General features: G+C 42.2%; 1 long non-coding RNA gene across 1 annotated transcript in view; it reads right to left on the bottom strand.

Moving 5' to 3' along the window:
* LOC115084046 overlaps positions 1-26030 on the bottom strand; it is a 60158-nt gene that overhangs the window by 18881 nt on the left and 15247 nt on the right. Inside the window, exons 3-4 of the long non-coding RNA XR_003854457.1 lie at positions 23282-24095; positions 20466-20623 (exon numbers count right to left, since the gene is read on the bottom strand). This is a non-coding gene — a long non-coding RNA (uncharacterized LOC115084046). The remainder of the gene's footprint in view (positions 1-20465; positions 20624-23281; positions 24096-26030) is intronic.

Below are 26030 nucleotides of genomic sequence, written 5' to 3'. Positions count from 1 at the left end.
AAATCTTCACCTGTCATTTCTAAGAGAAAAATTACCCACAAAAGTAACAAGTGCAAATCTCTGGAGCAATTTTCAAAGGAGGCAGGTACGTTATGAAGTATGTGCATGCTCCGTTTCTAAAACTACTTACTTGCATGCATACCTGAAATCAACAGTTCACCAATACCACACCAGTTTACCCAGACCCTCCAGCACGTCACCCTGAACTCCCACCAGGTCACCCAGACCTCCCACCCAAAAACTACAAATAAAGGACAAGTGAGATTTCAGTTGTGCTAGTCAATTAGCAGATGTAAAAACGTACACACAAGTTTGGTAATGTATGGGCATATACAGCTTACATCATAGCAACTTGTGTGCATATTCAAAACCCTGCCTTGGAACTGCCCCTTCTTTTCTCTCAGGTTAACATTTATGTGCAACACAGCAAATATGTGCACATTTTTTAGGTTTATAAAATAGAATATTTATTTATTTATTTATTTATTTAAAAGATGTATGCACATTTATTCTAATTTTATGCATGTATACCCCACTTAACTCACTGAACGTTACCTCTCATGTTTAATTAGTTTTCATTTGACTTTTTGTTGTAAATTTTATGTGGAAAGTAGAGGGGGCAATATTTCAAACTGTATGCATTCGGACAAAAAACACTTTTTGTCTGCAGGCTAAGGGGATAATTTTCAAAGACTCACGCATGTAAAAATGAGCATATATGAGCATAAGTAGCGTCTACTCACATACAGGCCATTCTATAACCCTCAAAAGTATGCCTGTATTTTTGGCTCTGGAGTGCACGTATGCGTGCATAAAAAGGGGCAGGAGGTCTAGGGGCGTTCTGGGACGAGGTCAACATTTACACACATAAGTTGATACTTTAAAACAATACTTACACACATCAATTTGCCAATTTTACACCTGATAATTATCTTGCATAAGTGATATGAAAAATCTTTATTGTGTACCGTACCAGTGGCCAGGTGGGAGGTCTGGGTGATCTGGCGGGAGTTCAGGCTGAAGAGAAAAGAGGGTCTCAATGGCTTAGAGAAGGACTGGGTGAAATAGTAATTTCCCTTACTCAACTCATGTTTTAAAATATACCAAAAATGAGCATGAAACCTGATTTACTAAAGTCCTACTTTATTTTCACGTATAAAATATGGAGTAGATTTTAAAACCCCGGCGCGCGTAAATCCCGGAGTTTACGCAAGTAGCCGGGCCTTATGCACGCCGGGCCAATTTTCAAACGGGCCCGGCCACACCCTGGGATGCGTGTAAGTGCTGGGGCTTTAAAAGGGGGTGATCTGGGGGGCAGGACAGGGCTAGAGGCACCCGGCACAGCAGCCATTTGCTGCTGTGCCATGGGATCGTACACTGGCAGGGTGCCAACGTGTGCAACTTGCTCCTGCTCCTTTGCAGGAGCAAAAGGTAAAAATAAAAAATATAGGGGTAGCTAGGATAGGAGCAGACTGGGAGGGAAATGGGGAAGGCATCGCCGTGTGTATTTGCAAAATTCACACACACACACACACACACACACCCCTTGTGCGCACATGGACGCGCGAGCATTATTTTTTTTAAATCTACCCTATAATTATTTATTTATTATTTTTTGTTTCACTTTTATTTACCGACATTCGTGATAACTTCATGGCGGTTTACAGGACAAACAAATACAGACCAGGTCATTGGTAGAAATACAATATTAAACAGTTCTACAAATCTTAAGTAAAAAGTTAGGCAAAATAAAATTCTTAAAAAACAATTAATCTAAAAGAAAAGTAACTCATTATATAACTCAGATAGATCACAAACTGAAATCACTATAATCATAAAATCAGATAAAAATAACGGGATAAAATAAAATAATAGTATAAAAGACTGTTTAGGGCTGAGCAAATGTCTATTCATAAAGCCATGTCTTCAATTTTTTTTTTTGAAAGAGTGGGGGTTAGTCTCTAGTCTAATGTCTAACGGTAGTGAATTCCATGCTTTTGGGCCTGCCAGTGATAATGCCCTCTCTCAGACCATATTAAGATGTGCTGTTTTCGTGATGGAATAGATAGAAGTGCTTTGCCTGCGGACCTGAGATTTTGTTGCGGCGTATGGCTATGAAAGGCCGCATTCAACCATTCGATGTTTTCTCCATAAATGGTTTTGTGTATAAGAGACAGACATTTATTTTGGATTTTATGGTGAACAGGAAGCCAGTGAAGATCTTTCAAAACCGGAGTGATGTGGTCATATTTTTTTACAATTGGTTAGGAGCCTGCCAGCAGCATTTTGCAAAAGCTGCAAAGGGGCGGATGGAAGAAGCAGGGAGAGCTAGTAAAAATGCATTGCAATAGTCCAATTTGGATAATAATAAAGCTTGCAGGACGGTCCTAAAATCATTGCTATGCAACAGGGGTTTTAATTTTTTTAAAACCTGTAATTTATAAAATCCATCTTTCACTATACCATTTATTGATGTCTTCAAGGCGAGTTCACTATCTAGTATACAACATCCTAGATCTCTTACTTCGTGAAGGATGGTATGAGATGTCGGTGTGGATTTGATTTCATTTATTATTTTATCGGTCACTTTATTACAGATCAGTAAGATTTCTGTTTTAGTGTGATTTAAAAAAAGAAACATCTGGGTAAGTAATTGTTGTATCGATTTAAAAAGCTTCAGGGTTTTTTTTATGGACCCTTATATGGGGAGAAGAATTTGTACGTCGTCTGCGTAGATAAAATGCACTAATCCTAGCCCGGGCAGAAATTTACAGAGGGGTGCCATATAGATGTTGAAAAGAGGGGTGACAAGGAAGAACCCTGGGGAACCCCGGAAGTAAGGTTGAGAGAATCTGATTCAATAGTGCCTAATTTTACTTTGAACGATCTCTTTGCCAGATAGGATTTAAACCATGTAAGAGTGTCATCTACTATACCGATTTCCTGAAGCCTATTTAACATTAACTCATGATTGATGGTATTAAAGGCCGGTGATATGTCTAACATGATCAGTAAATAGGATTTCCCGTTGTCAGGACGATGTCAGAGAGTGAAATAAGAAGCGTTTCGGTGTTGAAGAATTTCCAAAAGCTGCATATGGTGTCCATGGGCACACACATATTATAAAATTCCAGGTCGGCGTGCGCAAGGGGGTATAATTTTACAAAATCATGCAGTGATGCATTCTGGCTTTCCCAAGTTTACTCCCAGTCCGCTCCAATTAAGGAGCGGATTGGGAGGGAACTTCCCAACCCCCTACCCTAACCTCCCTTCCCCTTCCCCTATCCTACCCTCCCCCATCCCTATCCTAGCTACCCCTATATTTTTTATTTTACCTTTAGCTCCTGCAAAGGAGCAGGAGGAAGTTGCGCATGCCGGCACCCTGCCGGCGCGTGATCCCACGGCACAGCAGCAAATGGCTGCTGTACCGGGCGCCTCTAGCCCCACCCCACCCCGCCCCCCAGACTGCCCCCTTTTAAAGCCCCAGCACTTACATGCATCCTGGGTTTGGCCCGGCACATGTAAATCCCGGGACTTACGCGCACCAGGGTTTTAGAATCTACTTCATATTTTTTCAATAGGCAAGAAAAGTACAAATACAGGCAATGCATTGAAATGCTTTCAAGCATGTATTCACACATAAGCATACATATGCGTCTGTGTTGCAAGGTAAAGATAAATATATTTTATATGTGCATATGTGATACTCGCTTGTTTTATTATTGTCAATCTACACACAGCCATATACGTGTGTATATGCTGGCGTATACAGTTGCTTGAAAAGTATCCTGTTTAGACCAATTGTCAAAGCAAAAGTACATATGTACATTTACTTTGGGACTGGCTACAGGAGGACAGTATACTGCAACTGAAATTTTTCTGGAAAATTATGGGGCAGATTTTAAAAGCCCTACGCGTCGCCAGGCCTATTTTGCATAGGCCTGGCGACGCGCACAAAGCCCCGGGACGCGCGTATGTCCCGGGGCTTGAAAAAAGGGGCGGGGAAGTCCGGGGCAGGGCGAGACCAGAGGCCTCCGTAGGGCCGCGAGGCCGAGGGATCGCGCACTGGCACTCGGCCAGCGCGCGCAACCTACGCCTGCCCAGAGGCAGGCACAACTTGTAAAATAAAGGTTAGGGGGGGTTTAGGTAGGGCTGGGGGGGCGGGTTAGATAGGGGAAGGGAGGGGAAGGGAGGGGAAGGTGGGGAGTGGAAGGAAACTTCCCTCCAAGGCTGCTTTGGAGCGGCCTCGGAGGGAACGGGGAAAGCCATCGAGGCTTCCGTAGGGCTTGGCGCGTGCAAGTCGGTATATAAAAATAAACAAATAAATAAATAAATAAATAAATTGATGGTGTGCACCCCATTGCGCGCGCCGACCCTGGATTTTATAACTTGTGAGCGGCTCTGCGCGCATGTTATAAAATCAGGCGTACATTTGTGCATGCCGGGTTGCGCGCACAAATGTATGCCCGCACGTACGTCTTAAAATCCGGCCCTATATGTATAGAGCTGAAAATGCAACTATATGCACACTTTTTCTCTCCCAACCTAAACACACTCCAGTAATGCCTCCTCTCAGTGCATTTATTGTGTGAGAACAGACTGACACATTGAAAAAGTGCAATTTTCAGATAACCTATTAAAGCAGATGAAATGAATTTTACCTTTGTAAACTGCTTTGAGAACTGTCCTCAAACACATGCACTGTAATAGCATATAAGGACCATATAGTCTGTCCAATTTAGGGTGCAGTTTTCAAAGTTTATATTTCTCTTCTTTGAATAACAATTACCCTAAGTGATTATATCAGTACACAAACCTCTTAATTTTGCATATAACAAAATATATCAAGCAAACAAAATATAAGATAAAATTAACATCTGCATACATATATTTCACTAAACCATCTGCTATCATAAGAAACCTGCAATAATAACATCACAAAGCCACAGGGAATGCTTGGAGAAAAAACAAGTCTTCACTTTCTTTTTCAAAGATTTGAAATCATCCTCTTTCTTGATATCAGTTGATAGCTCATTCCAACAGTTTGGGCCAATAACTGTAACTTGACATTTATTTATTTATTTATTTGTTTGTTTATTTATAGACATTTATTACTCGCCCTTCCTACATTCAGAGTAGGAAACAGTAAGGGCATATATAAACAGAAATAAAAGGAGAAACAGACATTACATATATCATTCAGAAATAACATCAGTCATTACAATAGTACATCATCATCGGTGGGGGGGGGGGGAGGATAGAACTAAAACATCTGGAGGGAAATTCATACATTCGAGAAAGCTGAGTTCTGCCCTTGCTTCTGGCCCTATGTAGCTTTCCCTAAGGGAAACATGTTGGAAATAGATTCATAATTTAAGTTTGAGAAAGCTTTTTTGAAAAGGAAGGTTTTGAGGGCTTTTTTAAAAAAAGTTCTGTTTTGGAGGCATCTTAGTTCTTTGGCTAGGGTGTTCCAAAGGAGAGGTCCTGTGAAGAAGAAGCCACATTCTCTGGTTTCCTCGAGGTGTATGAACCTAGGGGATGGGACATCTAAAAGCATGAGATTAGACGATCTGAGGTGCCAGGAGGGGGTGTGGATTTTTATTATAGAGGAAATCTAGGGCGAGTGTAAGTTATGAATCGAGGAGTATATAATCATGGCAAGCTTGTATTGTACCCAGAAAGAGATTGGGAGCCAATGTAGGGATTTGAGAACAGGAGGGATGTGAGTGCGCATTGGGGTGTTCATAAAGAGTCTTGCTGCTGAATTTTGAATGATCTGTAGAGGATGGGTCGCATATAAAGGTAGACCTGTCAGGAGGGAGTTGCAGTAGTCTATGCTAGAGAATGTTAGGGAATGGAGGACAATCCTAAAGTTGAAGGGTTCAAGAAGGGGTTTAAAGTGATGGAGTAAGTTTAGTTTGTGGAAGGAGGAGTTGTGCATAGCAAGCGATGAATCAATAGTGATTCCCAGGTTTCTTACATTTTGTGAGATGGCGACTGATTGGAAGTCAAAGGAGAAAAGGTTGGGTGTGTTATCCACTGGGTAGCGTGATAGGATAATGATTTCAGTTTTGGAGATGTTGATGGCTAATTTATTGCTGTGTAGCCATCTTTGAATGGTTGTGAGGCAATGGGTGAGGAAAGATTCTGTGAGGGTCCAGGTTTCCTTTAGGGGAAAAAAGAATTGAATGTCATCAGCATAGATCTTGTAGTGGACTCCAAGGTTGGCAAGGGTATGACATAAAGGAGTAAATTAAAGGGTGAATAAGGCAGCAGATAGAGCAGAACATTGAGGTACCCCAGAGCACAGGGGCATCAGGGAGGAAGTGAAGGAGTTAGTTGTGACTTGGGTTCTTTTGTTCAGGTAAGATGAGAACCAGGCCAACACAGAGCCAGAAATTCCAATGAAGCGCAGTCTTGAAAGTAGGATGGCATGGTTGACGGTATCAAATGCAGCGGAGATGTCGAGGAGACAAAGGAGGAATGCTGAACCTTAATCAAAACCCCATCTCACCATGTCAAAGCTGGAGAGCAGCAATAATTCAGTGCTGTGGTGCTTTCTGAACGCGAATTGGTATTGATTGAGGATATGGTTCATGTCAATGTAATTGCAGAGGTGGTGAAGCACTGCTTTTTCTAATCATTTGGCCATGAAGGATAGAGCAGAGATTGGGCAGTAATTAGAGATGATAGCAGGGTCAGCTGAATGGGTTTTTTTGAGGGGGTTTGTTTTTTTTTATTTTCAAGTTTCAATATTACATACTGCAACTTTTACATTGAGCACCAAATTAGGAAACAGAATTCGTAAATTTCACCCAAATAACTATTTTCTTTGACATATTAAATTCCTATTCCTATGTTACAAAACCATAATGGAGATCCTGTATATGAGCAAATATTAATAAAACAAAATTTAACAAAATAGATGAGAGTAAGCAGAACATTAATTCTATATCCAATTATATTTATTTTAGGCCTCGACTTCCTCCCCTTGGTTACGTCGAGCTTCCAAGAATCTCTCTAGATGTTCTGGTTCAAAATATACGTATCTTTCTCCTTCTGTGCGCATTATACATTTACACGGAAATTTTACAATAATCTGTATACCAAATGTTCTTGCTTGATTTGCTAACTGCAAAAAAAATTTTTCTTCTTAATTGGGTTTCCTTAGCTAAGTCTGGGTATATCCATACCTTTTGTCCCACCAAAAATAATTTCAGAATTTTATCCCTTTTAGAAGAAAGGTTAAACTTAACCATAAGAGTACCTCTTATTTCAACCTGGGAACTAAAGGATGTCTCTATAATTCTGTTACATTCAGGGATGTATCAACCACACCCGGATCTGAAATTTCCTCATTTTTCCAACTAATAAAGTAAGTACTTAATATTGATGGAATATTCTCCGGGGTTAAAGATAATACCTCCAGAAAATAATTTCTCAATTGCTCTTTAGGAGATATCAATTTGCATTTTGGGAAATTAATAATTCTTAAATTTGTATATCTAATAGAATTCTCTATATTTTCAACTTTCTTAGACAAATTTATTTCTCCCTGAACAATAGATGATTGAACACTTTTAATTTGTTTTATTTCTTCCTCGACTTTTGCTAAGGTCCCCACATGACTTGTCACAATAGGATTCAAATTAAACAAGGCAGATTGCATATCTTTTATATTACTATTCAAATTTGAAATATTAGTTTGCAATGCTACTATGGCTTGCCATATCATATCCATAGTTACTCTTTGTGGATTTCCTGCCGATGTAATAGGCACAGGATTCAACGGTTGAAATAATGGAAATTCTTGCATACCTTGGTTCCCCAAAGGGGGAGTAAGTTCTATTCCTCTGGAAGGGAAACCCCTTCACTTATTCCCACCTCATGGAAAGGAAGGGATAAATCCCCTTCCTTTTTCTTTATTGCTAATCCCAATCCAAGATCTTCCCCATTCGGGCTCATTTCCGCCAACGCAATCCGTCGCGGATCTGAGCCTAGATCATTGGTGGTTGTAATACTCTGAGGTGGAGTAGGTGTTATTGGAGCCACGGGACTCAGACTAACTTCTCCCAAAAGGGGAGAAGCTTGCTCAACAACTCCTCCTTTAGCGAGACACTCCGGGGTTGTTAATTCTACTGGTGAAAAATAACCTGTCATAGTTGTTTGTACTAAGGAAGGTCTATCGGGGGTTGAGGCTTCCTGTCTGACCTTACCTTTTCTTATGGTATGTGGCATTCTAGTTCACAGAAAAAGTAACAAAAAAAAAACTATAAAGGAATATCACAAACTCTCATTAATCACATTATATACTAAAGAAGGAGTTCAGAGATAAAGGGACAAAAAGATTAGGCCAGCCTTCGCCGGCCTAAGCCAGACCAAGCTGCGCGCCCCTTACAGAGTGTGCGGCTTAGGCAGCGTGCCAACGGCGGCAGTGCGCTGTCTGCCGAACAGTTATATCGGCAGACGCTGGCCGATGATGTCACTGGAGCACCGCCCCCCGCTGAACTTCTCAGCTGGTCTCAGGGTGTTCCGGGGTCTCTCACCTCCTTCGGCACGGCGCGGTCAGTCCCTCCAGCGCTGGCACCAATCTAGAGTCCCACTCTCTCTCTCCTTCTCGGACTCCACAGCTGAATGTTTTTTTAATTGTGGGTTGGACTGAATCTTGTTTAAGTAAAACAGGGACAATACCAAGTTGAAGGGAAGAGTTGATGAACTTAGTCATAAATGGAACAATATCCAGTTTGATCAATTTAAGAAGGTTAGTATGACAGGGGTTAAAAAGATTAGCTGATAGTTTGAGGTTATTATTGATCTTGATGGTGTCAGATTCTGTAATATCTTCGAAACATTCCCAGATTAGGCCATCTGAGTTCGGTTCATTGGCTTCTTCTGGATGGGAGTTATTAAAGATTCTGTTTACCGTTGCTGTCTTGTTGGTAAAATGTGCAGCAAAAGTTTCTGCGATGTTCATCCCCGAGAGTGAGGGTGGAAGAGATGAGGTGGCTGAGCTGGGGTTAATTAGTTTCTTAACGGCCGCATATAATTCTTTACGGTTGTTTAGTGTGGCTGACAATTTCGTGTATTTGAATGATTTCTTTGCAGAGTTGATAGCCTCTTTGTATAATGCAAGTTTATCATTATAACGTGTTTTATTAGTGTGGGAAGGGGTCTTTCCACCATTTTCTTTCGAATCTTATCAGTTCAAATTTTTTAGTTTGTAGAGTGGTGTTATACAACTGTGCAGAGTTGCATCTTTTGTTGAGAATGGTTTTAGGGGGACCAGTTTATTGAAGGTAGATGTAAGGGAGGAGTTCCTGTGTTCTAGGAACTCATCAGGTGAATAGCAGGAGTTGTTATCCAGGACTGGGGTGAGGTTAGATGCAAGGGTTTCAGGATCCAGGTGTCTTCATTTCATGAAAATGCTGTTATTTCTGTACAGGATTTGCTCAAGGGATTTGGAACTCAGAGTGAAGAAGATGAGGAAGTGGTCGCTCCAGGGAATTTCAGTTGTGGCTACATTCACTCTGTTTATGTGGAAGCCGGAGGGTTAACAAATACCATGTCAAGGCAATTGCCTTTCTTGTGGGTGGGGGAGGAGATGGTTTGTTTCCAGCCACAGGAGAGTAGGGTATCGAACAGGTTATTAGTGTGGGAGGCTATTGATGACATCTTATGTCTTTCACTTTGTGAACAACAAAACAGGTTCTCAGAAGATCTAAGTTGATGAGTTGGAAGATAGTATTGCACAATATTTTGTAAATTAAATGGACCTGTTCTATAAAATATTTTATGCATTAGAGACAACTTAAACCATACTTTATATGCTATGGGATAATTGTCAGGTATTAATCATACCATGCACAAAGCATTGCAGTAATCCAATGAGCTGAGTACTATAGATTAAACTACATGCCTAAAATCATGCCTCACCAGAATAAATCAGCTGCTGCAATAATCTTAACTTAAAAATTGCAATTTTCACCACTGAATGTATTTGAGATTTCACAGAATCTGCTTCAGTTGCTGCTCTCTGTCATGGAGGTTATATTTTCTCCCACACATCTCACTCAGTAGGCCGTGGTGGTGGTGATGGTGTTGGACAGCCGAAATAAGATTGGCCCGAACCGCAGGAAAACAAAATTTCCCACGGCGGGCCGATAATGAAGGCTGAATCAAAAGGTTCGGCCGAATCACATCTCTAGTTTCCAATGACATGTTTATGGCTAAAGCTGAAGGTCTTTACTCTGTCCTTATCCTCCTTAACTTATCTGCTGGTTTTGACTCAGTTCATAACCACCTACTCCATGATACTCTGTCCATACTTGGATTTCAGGACTCTTTCCTTTCTTGGTTCTCTTCTTACTACTCCCATCACACTTTTAGAGTTTCCCCTGGAGGTTCCTCTTCTAATGCCATTCTATTATCAATTGGTGTGCCTCAGGGTTCTGTCATGGTCCCTCTTCTCTTCTTCCTATATACTAACTCCCTTGGTAATCTAATTTCCACTCATGGCTTTCAATTCCATTTTTCTGCTAATGACTTCCAGATTTACCTTTGTACACAAGAAATTTCACCAGAAATCCGGTCCTGGATCTCAGCCTGCTTATCTGCCTGCATGTCCCACCACCACCTTAAACTTTACATGACCAAGACAGAGCTCCTTATCTTTCCCCCAAAGCCCACCTCACCTCTTCTTCCTTTCTCTATTTGTATGGATAACATGATCATCCTCCTGGTCTCCTTAGCCCATAACTTAGGAGTCATCTTCAACTCCTCTATGCATATCTAAAACTCTGCTAAAACATGCTGTTTACTTCGCTATAACATCGCCAAAACCCATCCCTTATTTTCTGAACACACTACAGAACCTTTAGACACTCTCTTATCTCTTCCTGCTTAGACTATTGCAATTTGCTCCTCACAGGTCTCCCAGCAAGCCATCTCTCTCCACTACAATCTATCCTAAATAAATACAGCTGTGTGACTTATCTTTCACCAAAGTCACTACACTTACATAACCCCTCTTCCAAAATGACTACATTGGCTCCCTATCTGCTTCCACATGCAGTCAAGCTCCTCTTTCTCATCTACAAATGCCTTCGCTCTGCAGTACTTCACTACCTCTCCTCTCTTATCTCTCTCTACAACCTCTCATGCAATCCACTCATCAGACACATTACTCCCTCTCTGTGTCCTTCTCCTCTACTGCGAATTCCCAATTCGTGTTTTCCACATGGCTGCACCATTTGCTTGGAATAGTCTTCCTGAACTGGTGCGTCATGCTCCCTCTCTCGTCATGTTTAAATCCAAGCTAAGGCCCTCCTTTTTGAAGCTGCTTTTAAATCTTAGGCCTGATTGTCTGCTTTTAGCTTTATTAACTTTCTTTTTCTTTTCTTTTTTAACCATTCTCTTGCTTTATAAAATGCCCCAAGTCTCTAGTCTTGTATGTTTGTCTTTTTAAACTGTGAGCTCTGTTGAGTAGGGACTGTCTTTTGTGTGTGTTTGTACAGCGCTGCATATGTTGTGAAGCACTATAGAAATTTTAAGTAGAAGTAGTAGTATCCTGCACCAGAGGGGAATGGTTTTAGGGACTTGTTAACACTTCTGTTACTAAGAACATAAGAACATAAGAAAATGCCATACTGGGTCAGACCAAGGGTCCATCAAGCCCAGCATCCTGTTTCCAACAGTGGCCAATCCAGGCCACAAGAACCTGGCAAGTACCCAAAAACTAAGTCTATTCCATGTAACCATTGCTAATGGCAGTGTCTATTCTCTAAGTGAACTTAATAGCAGGTAATGGACTTCTCCTCCAAGAACTTATCCAATCCTTTTTTAAACACAGCTATACTAACTGCACGAACCACATTCTTTGGCAACAAATTCCAGAGTTTAATTGTGCGTTGAGTAAAAAAGAACTTTCTCCGATTAGTTTTAAATGTGCCCCATGCTAACTTCATGGAGTGTCCCCTAGTCTTTCTACTATCCGAAAGAGTAAATAACCGATTCACATCTACCCGTTCTAGACCTCTCATGATTTTAAACACCTCTATCATATCCCCCCTCAGTCGTCTCTTCTCCAAGCTGAAAAGTCCTAACCTCTTTAGTCTTTCCTCATAGGGGAGTTGTTACTGAGTTACTGAGAGGTTTAATTCATGGTGACTCCTGTGCGTGGTTAAAGGTAAGGGGTAGGATAGTTAATTGTAACAAAATGAACAGGAATACAGTCTTACTTCTCCTGTTCTTATTAGAGGGAAGATTGAGAGAGTTAATGTTGTTCTCCTAACAAATTTAAGACTAGATATTCTAGTCAGCTAGAAAATCAGTTTAATTAGGCATCAGACATCACACAAGCAAACAAAGCTGGCAGAAGATATTCGGTGCAAGGGAAGCAATCTCTCTTACTGATTTTGTATAGTTAAGCAGCAGGTACTCCTGCAAGCCAGGACACTGATGGAGGGAGGACCAATGCCCGTGGCCATCTGGATTTATTGCCCCAAGGACGCCCACTGCATGAAAAACCTTTGCCCAGGAGATGTCTGCAGCAACAGAGTCAGTTGCACCTGAATTTGGATCAAGACACAGAGATCACAGATAAGTGTGTATACTCACCTTTTAGAGACATAATCTAGGTCTGACCAGACTAGCAGTCTGATAAAATTTATTGAGCTCAATAGCAAAGCAACAGAAAAAAAATACAGACAACAATAAAGAAAAACAAACAGATATAAAGAAGAAAAGACAAGGATATGTACCATAAGAGGAGCTGTCTGTGTCAGAAAAGCCTATAAGAGAAAAAAACACAAAGACTCCATTTCTTAAAATATAACGTGGGAGTACAAACATCAACAGAATAAATGAGGAAAAACACTGATATAATACTTATTTGAATAATAGTTGCTTCAAGTTTAAGGTTCTACAAAAAAGGGGAAACATAATTGATATTGTTTTCAAAGTATTTCTATGCTAGAGAACAAAGGAGTTTGAATCAGAAAAAAATTTCTAAGCGTTATCTAAGTATACCTATTAAAAAAAAAGTAAAAGTTGTTTTGCAGTATTGTTTTGAAGATGCATGTTGAAAGATCTTGAATACTCTTTAATATGTTTTATTGTCAGCTAATTCCTAATATATTTTTCTTTTTAGTAAAATAAATTGTTAAATCTTTTACTGCAAGAATTATTTATTTCAGAGGTTCTCCAGACAACATCCTTCTCAGGACGTTTATCCTAAATTTATCCCTGCTTTCTCTTCCTACTCCTGGGAGACTTTGCAGGATGGGTTCTGGACTTCTTTTCTACATAGAAGATCCAGTTGGAAAAAGGATATCAAACAGTGCACCCTGTAACGTTCCAACTAGAGATCTTGCAATATAGAAACATCTCCCACCAACCTTGGCCACGATAGTGGTAAAAGGTAGGGGTGTGCATTTGTTTCCTACATATTGGTAATCTGCAACATATAGGGCCATATTCGTTGTATTTGTGGGGAAGCGAAACGTATCGCAATTCCCCACGAATACAACAAATCTTCGCCGAATTATTCGGCCGTTTAAAGGAGCAAATTTAAACAAACCCCCCCACCCTCCTGACCCCCCAAGACTTACCAAAACTCCCTGATGGTCCAGCGGGGGGTCCAGGAGCCATCTCCTGCACTCACGCCCTCGGCTGCCGGTATTCAAAATGGCACCGATAGCCTTTGACCTATGTCACAGGGGCTACCAGTGCCATTGGTTAGCCCCTGTCACATGGTAGGAGCAATGGATGGCCGGCACCATCTTGTGCTCCTACCATGTGACAGGGGCTGACCAATGGCACCGGTAGCCCCTGTGACATAGTAAGGGCAAAGTCTATCGGCGCCATTTTGATTACTGGCAGCTGATGGCCTGAGTGCAGGAGATCGCTCCCGGACCCCCACTGGACCACCAGGGACTTTTAGCAAGTCTTGGGGGACCCTCCTGACCCCACAAGACTTGCCAAAAGTCCCTGGTGGTCCAGCGGAGGACCAGGAGCGACCTCCTGCACTTGGGCTGTCAACTGCCAGTATTCAAAATGGCGCCGATAGCCTTTGCCCTCACTATGTCACAGGGTCTCACAAATGAAAGAAATATTCTTTGTCTCATTCATTTTGGTTTCCCATTCATTTATGTGACCCATTGAAGTCTCTAGTTGTGTACTGCTAAGAAAAATTAAACGGTAACTACAGCAGCCAGTTTTCGCCTGTGTGACCTCACCAGCTTGTCAAAGTCTTCTCAGAGCCAAAGCAGGACAAGTTGGCAAGGAGACTAGCCAGAGGCAGTCTGAACATGTACAAGAAGAAGTCTGTATTTCCTCTCTAGTTCTTTGCAGAGTAGGACATGCTAAGAGAAACATTCACACAATTTGAAAGCTTAACTTTTGGATTTGCTATTTGTAAAGGGCTATTTATAATCTTATAATCTGCTACAATGGTCTCACTCACTGTGCCAGAAAGAGAAGCAGTGCACTGCTAATTATTTTGATTTTTCTCTTCAATTGGGGGAGGGTCAGGATGGGAGACTGTATCGAGATTTTACTTGTAGCAGTGCTAGTGATTTTTTTGTATCTCTCTGTCTGGACACCAGTGAAGTGAGCAATGCACACTCATAGATTGAAAAGAAGATTCTTACCAGGCTGCCAGTATTTTTTGTCTGTTAGTGTTTGGTTTTTTTTGTATGTGGACTCGGTCAGCACTAGTGCACACAACACAACACAGCACCCATACATAGTATATGTGATTTGTATATCAGTGGAACATAAATTGTTTACATAAATAAATGTGTCTGAATGAGTGTAACACATAGTTCTTCGTACAGTGAATTGTACTGTGAGTGGGGATACAGTTTCAATATCAATAAATACATTTCTAATATCCAAACCTATCATAGAGGAAATGGGGTGATGTTCCATAATACTGTCCCCAGGGCAAGAGACAGGCAGCAGCATCAGGAAATGATTTCCCTTGATAAGCAGCCCCTGCAGGTGGTGGAGAACATGGGGTTTACGCTGCATGTTTTAGCCCCCAATTACAAAATGCACTCCATGACTACATTTAGCAGAAAGGTTATCCCCACCCTGAACAACCAGTGCATAATTGCATGCGGGCACAGCTGGCTCAGGTAGAGAGAAATAGCATGCATTTCACTAGCAAATTCTGGACCAGCGTGAATTCCATGCACTCCTACTTCTCTCTGATTGCACACTGGTGGATCTTGATCGAGGCAGGGGCTGGAAGCAGCTCTAGTGAGGATGGAGCATCAGGGTGCAGGAGTGCTTTTGCTGCACCCCCAGTTGATGCATAGCCCCCATATCTCATTGAATATTTTATCAGCCATAAGAGAGATGCAGGAGGGTTGACAGCTAGACCAAAAAGGCAGGAGGATTTCTTTGTGACAGACTCTGATACAATTATTTTAAAGGCAATAGACAGTGATGACATTGCACACCTGTTGCATCTGGCAGTGAGTGATGCCCTAGGGCTGGGGCCCATGGGTGATGAGAATTCATTGCTGAAGAACCTGATAGGGAGGTGCAGGAAAATAGCAGGACATTTCCATTAAAGCATAAAGAGAGGGCAGCTTCTCTATGAGAAGCAGGAAGAATTCAGGATGTCTCACAAGCGTATGATTCAAGATACTGGCACCCACTAGAATTCCAGCTATAAGATGCTGCAGAGGTTAGGAAAGCAACAGACACTCCTACATGATCTGTCTCTGGAAACAGAGATAGATCGGCATTGTTCCTAGGGCGTTATGATTGGGTTGTGATGAGGCAGCTGTTACAAATCGTAAAGCTGAGGCATCTAGAAGCACTACCCTGGGTGGGACCTTAGGGTGATCTGAAGATAGCAAAGCAATGTGACAAGGAGATAGCTAAGCTCAGATGAATGCTCAGTTGCATAGATAGAGGAATAACCAGTAAGAAAAAGGAGGTGATAATCCCCTTGTACAGGTCCTTGGTGAGGCCTCACCTGGAGTATTGTGTTCAGTTCTGGAGACCATATCTCAAAAGGGACAGAGACAGGATGAAGGAGGTCCAGAGAAGGGAGACAAAAATGGTTGGGGATCTCTATCAAATGAATTATGAGGAGAGGTTGAAGGACTAATATGTACATCCTGGGGGAGAGGAAGTGCAGGGGGAGATATGATACAGACATTCAGATACCTGAAAGGTTTTAATGATGCACTTTGACAAACCTTCTCCATTGGAAAGAAATCAATAGAACTAGGGGTCACGAAATTAAACTCCAGGGAGGACAACTCAGAACCAATGTCAGGAAATATTTCTTCACGGAGAGGGTGGTGGATGGCTGGAATGCCCTTCTGGAGGAGGTGGTGAGGACAAAAACTGTGAAGGATTTCAAAGGGGCATGGGATAAACATTGTGGATCCCTAAAGGCTAGAGCAGGGGTCAGGAACCTTTTTGGCTGAGAGAGCCATGAACGCCACATATTTTAAAATGTAATTCCATGAGAGCCATACAATATGTTTAAAACTAAATACAAGTAAATGTGTGCATTTTATGTAAGATCATACTTTTAAAGTACAATAAGTCTCTGAAAATATTACACCAGGCCTTAAGCCACCAATACATCTCCTATTAGGAAAACAGACCAAGTCAGGCTGCTATAGAGTCCTACACAGAAACTACACGCCAGCAAAAAACCTCACCTGAATCACGTGCTGACCCTCACCTAACATAGAATAAAGAGACCAAAACACATAACTAGAAGCATGCAGAAAAAACTGAATTGGAAACTGCAACAAGCCAGAGTCTTTGTATGCAGTGTAACAAAGGAAAAAAGAAACATCACCCATCCTTATAAAACAAATCAAGAAATATAAAATCATCAGCAGTAAAACTGTACTAACAAAAAGAACATATTTCGAAACAGCTGATGAGTGGAATATCCAATAATTAAAAACTCATATAAAAAATTTCCAGATACCAACAAAACATTTCAAAATAGCAGACACAAAGACCCAGTAATGAAAAATAATAAGGATACAAAAAATATTTTGCTATGCATACCTGGGAACGTTTGATATCCAGGTGTCCTGAGATTGTTCTGAATTAGCAGGAGGAGGGGTGGTTTGCTTGGAACTTTCTCCTCTCAGTCACATACCAGCTCTCTCTCTCACACTGGCTCTCAATTACACACCCATGCTCTCAGTCACTCACATATACACATGCTTTTTCTCTCTCACTTATATAGGCTCTTAATTACACATTTACACACATGCTGTCTATCTTTTCACGCTTACACACACACACAGGCTTTCAATCACATAAATACATGCTGTCTTTTTCTCTCACACACAGACTCTCATTCACATGCTTACAAACATGTCCTCTCTTTCTCTCATTTACACACAGGCTCTCAATCACATACTCACATGCTCCATCACCTAAACCAGCTCTCAATCACACACAGACACACATGCTCTCTCTTACTTATACACACAGGCTCTTAATCATACATACACATGATTTCTCTCACAAACAAAGGATCTCAATCTTACACACATACTCTTTCACACAAACAGGTTTTCAATCACAAACTTACACATACAGGTTCCCAATCGAAAACTTACATTCATGCTCGCTCTCTCACAGGCAGGCTCTCAATCACAGACATACTCTCTTTCACATATACAGGCTCTCAATCATTCACATACATGCAATCTCTCACTCACACACACAGGATCTCAAACACACATGCTTGCTCGCTCATTCACTCTCTCTCTCCCCCACCCCCACCCCGGGAACTCGCGGCAGCAGCAGCCTCCTCCCAACGCTAACCTCCTTCATTTTCAGCCCTCGCGGAGGAGGAGTCCCATCGGCCGCGGTTGAAGCTCTTCTTTATTTTCCTCCGAGCCGCGCTGCACAGTCTTCTTTTCGTCGGACCGACGCTGACCACACTAGTGTGGTCTCTTCTTCCCGCGCACGCACCCGATGCTTACCACTTCCGCTTCCGGGCCGCGTGGGGGGCGGGGGGCGGGAAGAAGAGAGCATGCTGGTGCCGCCGACTCCAGCTATTCTGCCGCATTCCGCCCGGGCTGACAGCATTTTAAGCCCGGGCGGAGGAGGACCGGGGAGCAGCTGGGTCAGCGGGGGACTGGAAGTAGATTTGTCTGCGAGCCAGATGTAGCCATCAAAAGAGCCATATCTGGTTCACGAGCCATGGGTTCCCAACCCCTGGGCTAGAGTATGGAAATTAGGAAAAGAGCACATGGGAGTAACTTGCTGGTGTGGCAGTTACTACTCTTAACCAACAAGCCTTCATACTGTTGATGTAACTCATTATTGCTCTCTGCTTTAATGGCAGGGGGAAAAGAGGAAAAGGGGAATTTGTTTTGGACAGTAACCAATAAGGACATGAATCCATCCCACCACATTTGCGACAGGAACCCTGCCTTCCAACATTCAGGAAAAGACTTAAAACGTGGCTATTCATGAAAGCCTTTCCTGAACTAAACTGAACCTATTCCACCATCAACCATTCACTCTGACTTTGCCTTAATCTTGGTATATAATATCCCTACCTTATAAGGGCTATTAATCAATGCTATAAGCATACTGACTGACATTTATATTCTTCTATTTAAACCCCTGCTTCTTTTCTACGATCCAAGTTATTACTCCCTTGTTTTATTGTAACTGCATTCCTTAGCCTCCTCTGGTTTAATGTTTTTTACTACTATTATTATCATTATTCTATTATTACTAAGTTCAATGTTATTTATTGCCTTCTTGTTACCTATCTACTTGTTAATTGTAAACCGACATGATGCAATATTTTATTGCGAATGCCGGTATAGAAAAACTTTAAATAAATAAAATAAAAAAATTTTATGGTCTGGGAAAACAAATAAACATAGGGGTAACTTGCTGATGTGGCTGTTACTACCCTTAACCAATAAGCCTTATACTTGTGATGTAATTCCAACATTGCTCTCTACTTCAAAGCAAGAGATAAGAGGGAACTGGATTCAGACAGCAACCAACAAGAGCCCTAACAGTTTGGGAAACCAAGTATAGTAGTAACTTGTACAGCATGGCAGTTGCCATCCCCTGATGATATCTTTATGGGGGAGACCAGTATGGCATAGCTGGTGCTACCATAATCTTGCTGGGCAGACTGGATGGACCATTTGGACCTTTTCTGCCATCATTTCTATATTGCTTGTTCCTCAAACTTGTTATAAAAAGCACATAATCTCCTTAGTCTTAAAAAAGTCTCACTTGTTACACCAGTCAGAATGTTGGGGCTTGTCCTATTCCCAGCAGATGGAGGCAGAGTATTATTTGTTTGCTTTTTAATATGTCATCACTACCGCTATTTAACTATATGTGAAACTTTATATTCCAGTATCCTCTCCCTCCAGCTGATGAGGAGAACACATGATGGTAAAGCAGAATTTCTTTTAGTTGTTGTTAAGTATTCATTTTATTTTTAAAGACATTTTAAATTAAAGAGGCTAAGCTCTTGAGCCATACTCCTACCTAGGGATGTGCAGACAAATGTTTATGTTCATAAGTCCATAAGTCGAAAGGGGGGGTCAATTTCGGTCAATATGGACATATGGAGAATTCCATAAGTTGAGTCTATGTCCATACGTGCACCGGTTCCCTAAATAAAAATTTAAACCCTTCACCCTCCTTAATCCCCCCCCCAAGACTTACCAAAATTCCCTGGTGGTCCAGCGGGGAGTCAGGAAGCCATTCCTCTGTTCCTTTGCGAGGAGCACGTGACGTCCGCGTCACGTCGGAGTGACGCGGCCGTCACGTGGTCCACCGCGGTTCCGCTCCCGGACCCCTCGTTGGACACAAACGGAACTTTCGGCCAGCTTGGGGGGGCCTCCTGACTTCCCCAAGCTGGCCAAAAGTTCCGTTTGTGTCCAACGAGGGGTCCGGGAGCGGAACCGCGGTGGACCACGTGACGGCCGCGTCACTCCGACGTGACGCGGACGTCACGTGCTCCTCGCAAAGGAATAGAGGAATGGTTTCCTGACTCCCCGCTGGACCACCGGGGAGTTTTGGTAAGTCTTGGGGGGGATTAAGGAGGGTGAGGGGTTTAAATTTTTATTTAGGATCAACGATCGCGATTTCCAACGTATTCAACATAGCTATGTTGAATAAGTTGGAAATCCGATCGTTTTCGCCTCATCACTTTTTTAAGTTAAAAAAAAAAAAAAAGTAGCGTTTTACATATAAGTTCAAAACGAATGCACACCCCTACTCCTACCTAAAGGTCTGTGAAGTGAGCCCCACCATTGCAGCTCCCTTCCTCATTGCAGAGGTTTCGTAGAGCCAGTATATGTTTTTGTTGCAGATGAAGTTTCTCCATGAGTTTCCCTTAGCCTTCACCGCAATTAGGTTGGCCAACTTTTCCATGGACCATAACTGGACACCCAATTAAATGTAACGTTCCCTTGACTGCTTACCTCATGCAGCATTCCTGGGTCTGGGACCAACCTGGCGGGAGCCCCCCTAGGGAAGACTCCGTTGGTCCTCATGTTCTTGGTGCCTGGTGCCTCCATCAGGGGAAGAAGTTATTAGTGGGTGGGATTTCTCTCCTTTCACCTCAGGAAAACAAATGGGACTGTGAACAAGGCTGACAGTAGTTACAAATATATGCAAGTTTATTAGACTATACAAGTATGTACATTTCTACATGACTATGTACATTGCTAATAGGATGTCAAGCAGCACCCTTATCTACTCATGGTTAGTCTCAGTCTACACAACTATACAAATTTCTACAAGGTAGCAAGAACAATTAATATTTGGCAGTTTGGGGTTGTTGGCCCCCACAGTGTACCACAATATATATATAAGGGACCTCTTGCATTCCCGCTTACTCAAGTATTATTATTATCCTCCCCCCTTTATCCCAAGTCTCGCCCATGTGAAAAGATGCAACTGGGCTGATGGGCAGAATTGGCCTTGGGGGTCCATTGTTTCTAAACCTTCTCTTTCTGCTTCACTGAGAGACCCAACTCTGCCTCCTGGTCTGTCGCTGGGGTCCATGCTACCCTGGGGAACCAGACTCTACCTTCCAGACTGATGCTGGGGTCCATACCGTCCTGGGAGACCCGATTCTACCTTCCAGACTGCCACTGGAGCCATGCCTTCCTGAGGCACCTGACTCCATCTTACAGTCTGCCACTGGGGTCCATGCCATCCTGGGGGACCCAACTCCACCTCCTGGACTTCCACTGGGGACCCCTTGCTCAAGGGGGACCACTCCACCTCTGGATCTGCCACTGGGTCCCCTCATTCAAGGAAGGGGACCACTCCAGGCCTGCTGCTGTCCTTCAGTTCTCCTTCTTTGGTAGGCTTAGGTTTACAGCTCCACTAGGCTCATGGCTGCTTTAGTGTTCAGGGTTGCTGATACCCAGCCTGCATAAGTCACCTTCTCTCAGCCTGGCTTTTGTTTTATCTGTTGTCTGACCCTGTATGGTCATCTCTCAAGCCAAAAGGCCAAGCTCCAGGCAGGACCATAGAGAGAGACCATATGCATATCCCTCTATCCTGCCTGGCCATACCCATGTTGTCTGGAATCTCCATACCCATGTGTCTGAACACCCTTGTTAGTCAGGGTGAAAATCAGTTTGCTTCCTAGGACTTTTTTCTAGTATAATTCTCTCATAAATCCCTTCCCCAGTCATGGTTCTGTAATATTCCAGCAGAAGTCTAGGGGACTGTGACATGAAAATCTCCTACCTGAATACCTGACTAATCTATTCAATGGTCAGTTAAGTAATTTCCCACTAAGGGGTATGACAAACTTTTCAATTTCATTCTGTGTTTCCTGGGCTGGCAGCTCTTGTTACACAGCTGCACTGTCCTCCCCTTTTTTTTCCCTATAGTTCACTTAAATGATAGCATGTTCAAACCTCCATCTCTTGTGAGTGGGGGGTTTCATAAACCTCATGCATTGGGAGGGCAGGTGGGGGAGAGGAAGTTTACAGACTACTATCAGGTATCAATCCATTCATTACTTGGCTTTCCAGCACCCCCTTCAATATACTTTGTTTTATAAAATGTTATTTCAAATATTCTCATAAACACATCAGCCTCTCTCATGCAGTTTTATTCTCTATCACAACTAAAGCCTTTCTAATACACACCCACCTCCATACTTCCCCATAAACACATAACCTCCTCTCCCATCTATACATGCACACTCTCAAATGTACGCCCTCTTCTCTCATACACATAGCATCCTTTGTCAGACACACACACAGCCTTCTCTCTCATACATACATTTGCACTCCAAACACAGACACAGGTGGTTCGCTCTCCCTTTCCTTAAAACATTCCCACCTTTCATCTGTGTCTCCCTTGTACCACCTGTCTCTCAATATGCCCCCCCCCCCCGTGCACTCCTCTCTTGTGCTGCCCTCCCATCTCTAGTCCCTTCCCTCTCCATGCTTTTATCTTTCTCTCCTCCTTCTTCCCTCCTCTTCTTCCCTTCATCAGTGCTTTCCTTTCTTTATCTTCTTTCCTCCTGTGTGCCTGTCTCTTTCTTACCCTCCCCCTCTCTGTCTCCCTCCTCTCTCATGCCCCCTCTATACTTCTCCCCTTCTTTGTGACCTTTCTTCCTTCTATGCATCCTCTGTCTCTTCCCTCTTTGTTACTCATGTGTCTATCTTCCTTTCTCTTCCCTTTTCTCTGTGTTCCCTCTGTCTCTCCCCTTTCCCCACCCTGTGACTCTGACTGTCTCTTTCCCTAACTTCCCCTCCTCTATTCCTGTATCCCTTGGCTATCTCGCTGTAGTCTCTCTCTCAGGTCTCGGTCTAAGAGAGATTATGAGGGAGGGGGAGGGACTCAGAGGGCATGGGAACTGAGGGCTGTGCTGTGCCCCACCTCCTCAGCCCATGCCATCCAATCACAACACAGGAAAGGAGGCAAGGAAGCAGGAACTCAGCTCAGCTCTTGGCTCTGTCTTTCCCTATAACCAGAAAGCTGTGGGAAAGAGGAGCTTCTTGCAGAAACCAGATTTTCAGTGTCTGGTCAGTACTTCTGAACTGACACTGTATAGTACATCTGAAAAACCTGGCTAGCCAGTCCAAAACCAGGCAGTTGGCAACCCTATTACCGTAGCAATGCAGCTAGTGCTGCATGGCTAGTGGCAGAAAATGCAGTGCCTCAGACAGCAGCACAATATGCTCTGTGTGTTTGCATAGTGAAAAGGGTCCGAATAAAAAATTACAAATGGCACAAATTTAAAAAAATTGAATCAAAGGATACTTACCAAACTACAAAGAATTTGATTTCAGCTTTATCTAGTGCCGAGGAAGGATCAAGTTTAGCAGTTAAAATGTCCACAGCCACCATTTTGAAAACCACATGAATCACCGTAGCAGAAAGGCAGTCACATTTAAATAAGAACAAGTCAACCTTTGCTCTTCCAGGCTCTAGCTTGTAGAAAGTAGCCATGCATGACTCCAATGATAATCCATCAAACTATTTCTCGCCTGATTATTTTCAATTTCCTCCAATAGGCTTACGGGGAATTATAAAGTGAAACAGACACAGAGGAAGATTCTATTAATAATACACAGTGGCACTTTGAACCAATGCATTCAACAAAGGCAAAGTGCAGAATTGAATTTGTTAACCCTTTTAATCTTGTAGAGCCTTCTGATTATAAGGGGAAGTGACAATGATTCCCATGAGGAAGGGAAAGTTGTTTTCTGATGGGGAAGAGGATTTTGTAAAGCACCAGTTTCATAAGGAAAAAAATTACAGCCCTAATTACTCAGGTGAACATGACTCTAAGATTGTCAGAAAAATAGTATGAAGTGACCCCAGATTGGGACCCCAGAACTATGGGACTTAGAAAGCCTTCATCCTCTTTTCTCCTCCATTCTGAAACTGAGAAAATTGTTTCCAAATAGGAGCCTCCAGATTCAGAATTACAGCGCATACAATTTTTCTCTAAATGATATCCACTCCCAAAGGATGTACAAGAATGCTTGTTCCAGATACCAAGAGTAGATGCATTGGTCTCAGCTGTGATCAGAAGAACAATTATCCCAGTAGAAGGAGGAGCTTCCTTAAAAGATCTGCAAGATAAAAAGATAGAAGTTATTTTGAAAACATTTTTTCATCAATTAACTCACTTATTCAGGGGACAGTCTGCTTAAGTTATGTATATCTAGAGCCCTATTTCACTGGATTCAGCAGCTTCCAGAAAGAGAGGAGTCTGCAAGGCTGGAATCAGCTACAGTTTACCTAGCAGATGGGTTGTATGACCTTGACCTTTATCAAATTCTATTGTCCTATCAGTGGGTGCCAGACCACACCTTTAGCTCAGGCATTGGGCAGTAAATTCATGGTCAAAGGTTTGCCTCTATATGTTACCTTTTAAAGGTCAGATGTTATTAAGTGAGGAGCTGAAGAAATAAATTAAGACTTTGGGGGAATTATGGGTTTTTTCGATATATTTCATCATACCAAAGAAGGATGGAAAATACCAAACAATTTTGAATCTAAAAGAGGTGAACAAGAGCTTGCATATCCCAGATTTTCAAATGGAAACTCTTCATTTAGTTATGTTGTCAGTACAGAAAAGGGAATTCCTGACATCCATAGATCTCAAAGAGGCATATTTCCATATACCAACAAGAGAAACTCATCAGAAATATTGCTACTTTTTCATAACAGGAAAATATTATCAATTCAGGGCACTCTCTTTCAGGTTAGCAACAGCTCTGAGAACCTTCACCAAAGTAATGGTGGTAGTAGCAGCCCACTTGAGAAGAAATATTGGTTCATCCATATTTGGATGATTGGTTAATCAGAGCATATTCTCATCCAGAGGGTGTCAAAACAAATGATAGAGTGGTGAAGTCTTAGAGAGACTGAGATGGATAGTCAATTATACAAAGAGTAAACTTCAGCTGATACAATCACTAGAGTTTTTGGGAGCACAATTCACAACCATAGAAGGACAGATAAGAAAAGAATAGAGAAAATTATCAGCCAGGTGAAAACTTTCATTGAATTAGAAGCCCCAAGAGCCTGAGACGATCTCCAACAACTGGGATCAATGGCAGCAAATATAGATTTAGTGCCTTGGGCAAGGGCACACATGAGATCCCAGCAACAAGATTACAGTTTTCCACTTCCTCTTCCATTCTTAGTCAAATAGAATCTCTATTAGCAGTTAGTCAAAACAAATCTCTTAAGGGGAGTATTTCTAAATCCACCATCATGGATAATGGTTGTAACTGATGCGAGTGCTTAGGCTGGGGAACACACTGTAAAAATTAGTATGACCTGGGAATCTGGACAAAATCAGAGGCTTTATGATCAATCAACAGGTTAGAGATTAGAGCTATTCGACTGGCTCTACATAATTTCCAGCCAATTCTATCGGGAAAGGCAGTAAGAATTCTTTGTGGCAATTCAGCAGCAGTAGCTTACATAAACAAATAAGGAGGAGCCCGACGTCAAGCAGTTCCAAAAGAGACAAATCAACCGTTTAAATGGGCAAAAGTCAACTTGCAACAAATTTCTGCACTACATATTGCAGGAAAAGAAAATATGAAAGCAGATTTTTTTAAGCAGATCTCTCCTAGATCCAGGAGAATGGGAGTTAAGCGAAACAGCATCTCAATCGATAGTATAAAAATGGGGCATGCTATAGATAGACTTATTGGATAAAATGTAAAAATGCCAGCAATTCTTCAGTCGACACAAGGAAACAGGTTCTGAGGGGATAGATGCACTAGTACAGCCTTAGCCAAAGAAAGGGTTAATGTATGCCTTCCCTCCATGACCCTTCATAGGGCTCATCCTAAGAAAAATAGAAATGAAAAATTTGCAAGTTGTGCTAGTTGCTCCAGATTGGCCAAGAAAACTCTGGTATGCAGATCTGATGATACTGAATGCAGATTACCCTCTTCAGTTTTTAAGGGTCTCCTATGCTAGGGCCCAGTTCAAATGAAAGATCCTGCTCCATTTTGTCTTACAGGATGGCTCTTGAAAGGAAAAAG

Source organism: Rhinatrema bivittatum, chromosome 2, assembly GCF_901001135.1.
Source record: "Rhinatrema bivittatum chromosome 2, aRhiBiv1.1, whole genome shotgun sequence".
In the NCBI taxonomy this organism is placed as follows: Eukaryota; Metazoa; Chordata; class Amphibia; order Gymnophiona; family Rhinatrematidae; genus Rhinatrema; species Rhinatrema bivittatum.
Note: the sequence above shows the minus strand (reverse complement) of the source record. Positions and strands in the feature narration are given on the sequence as shown.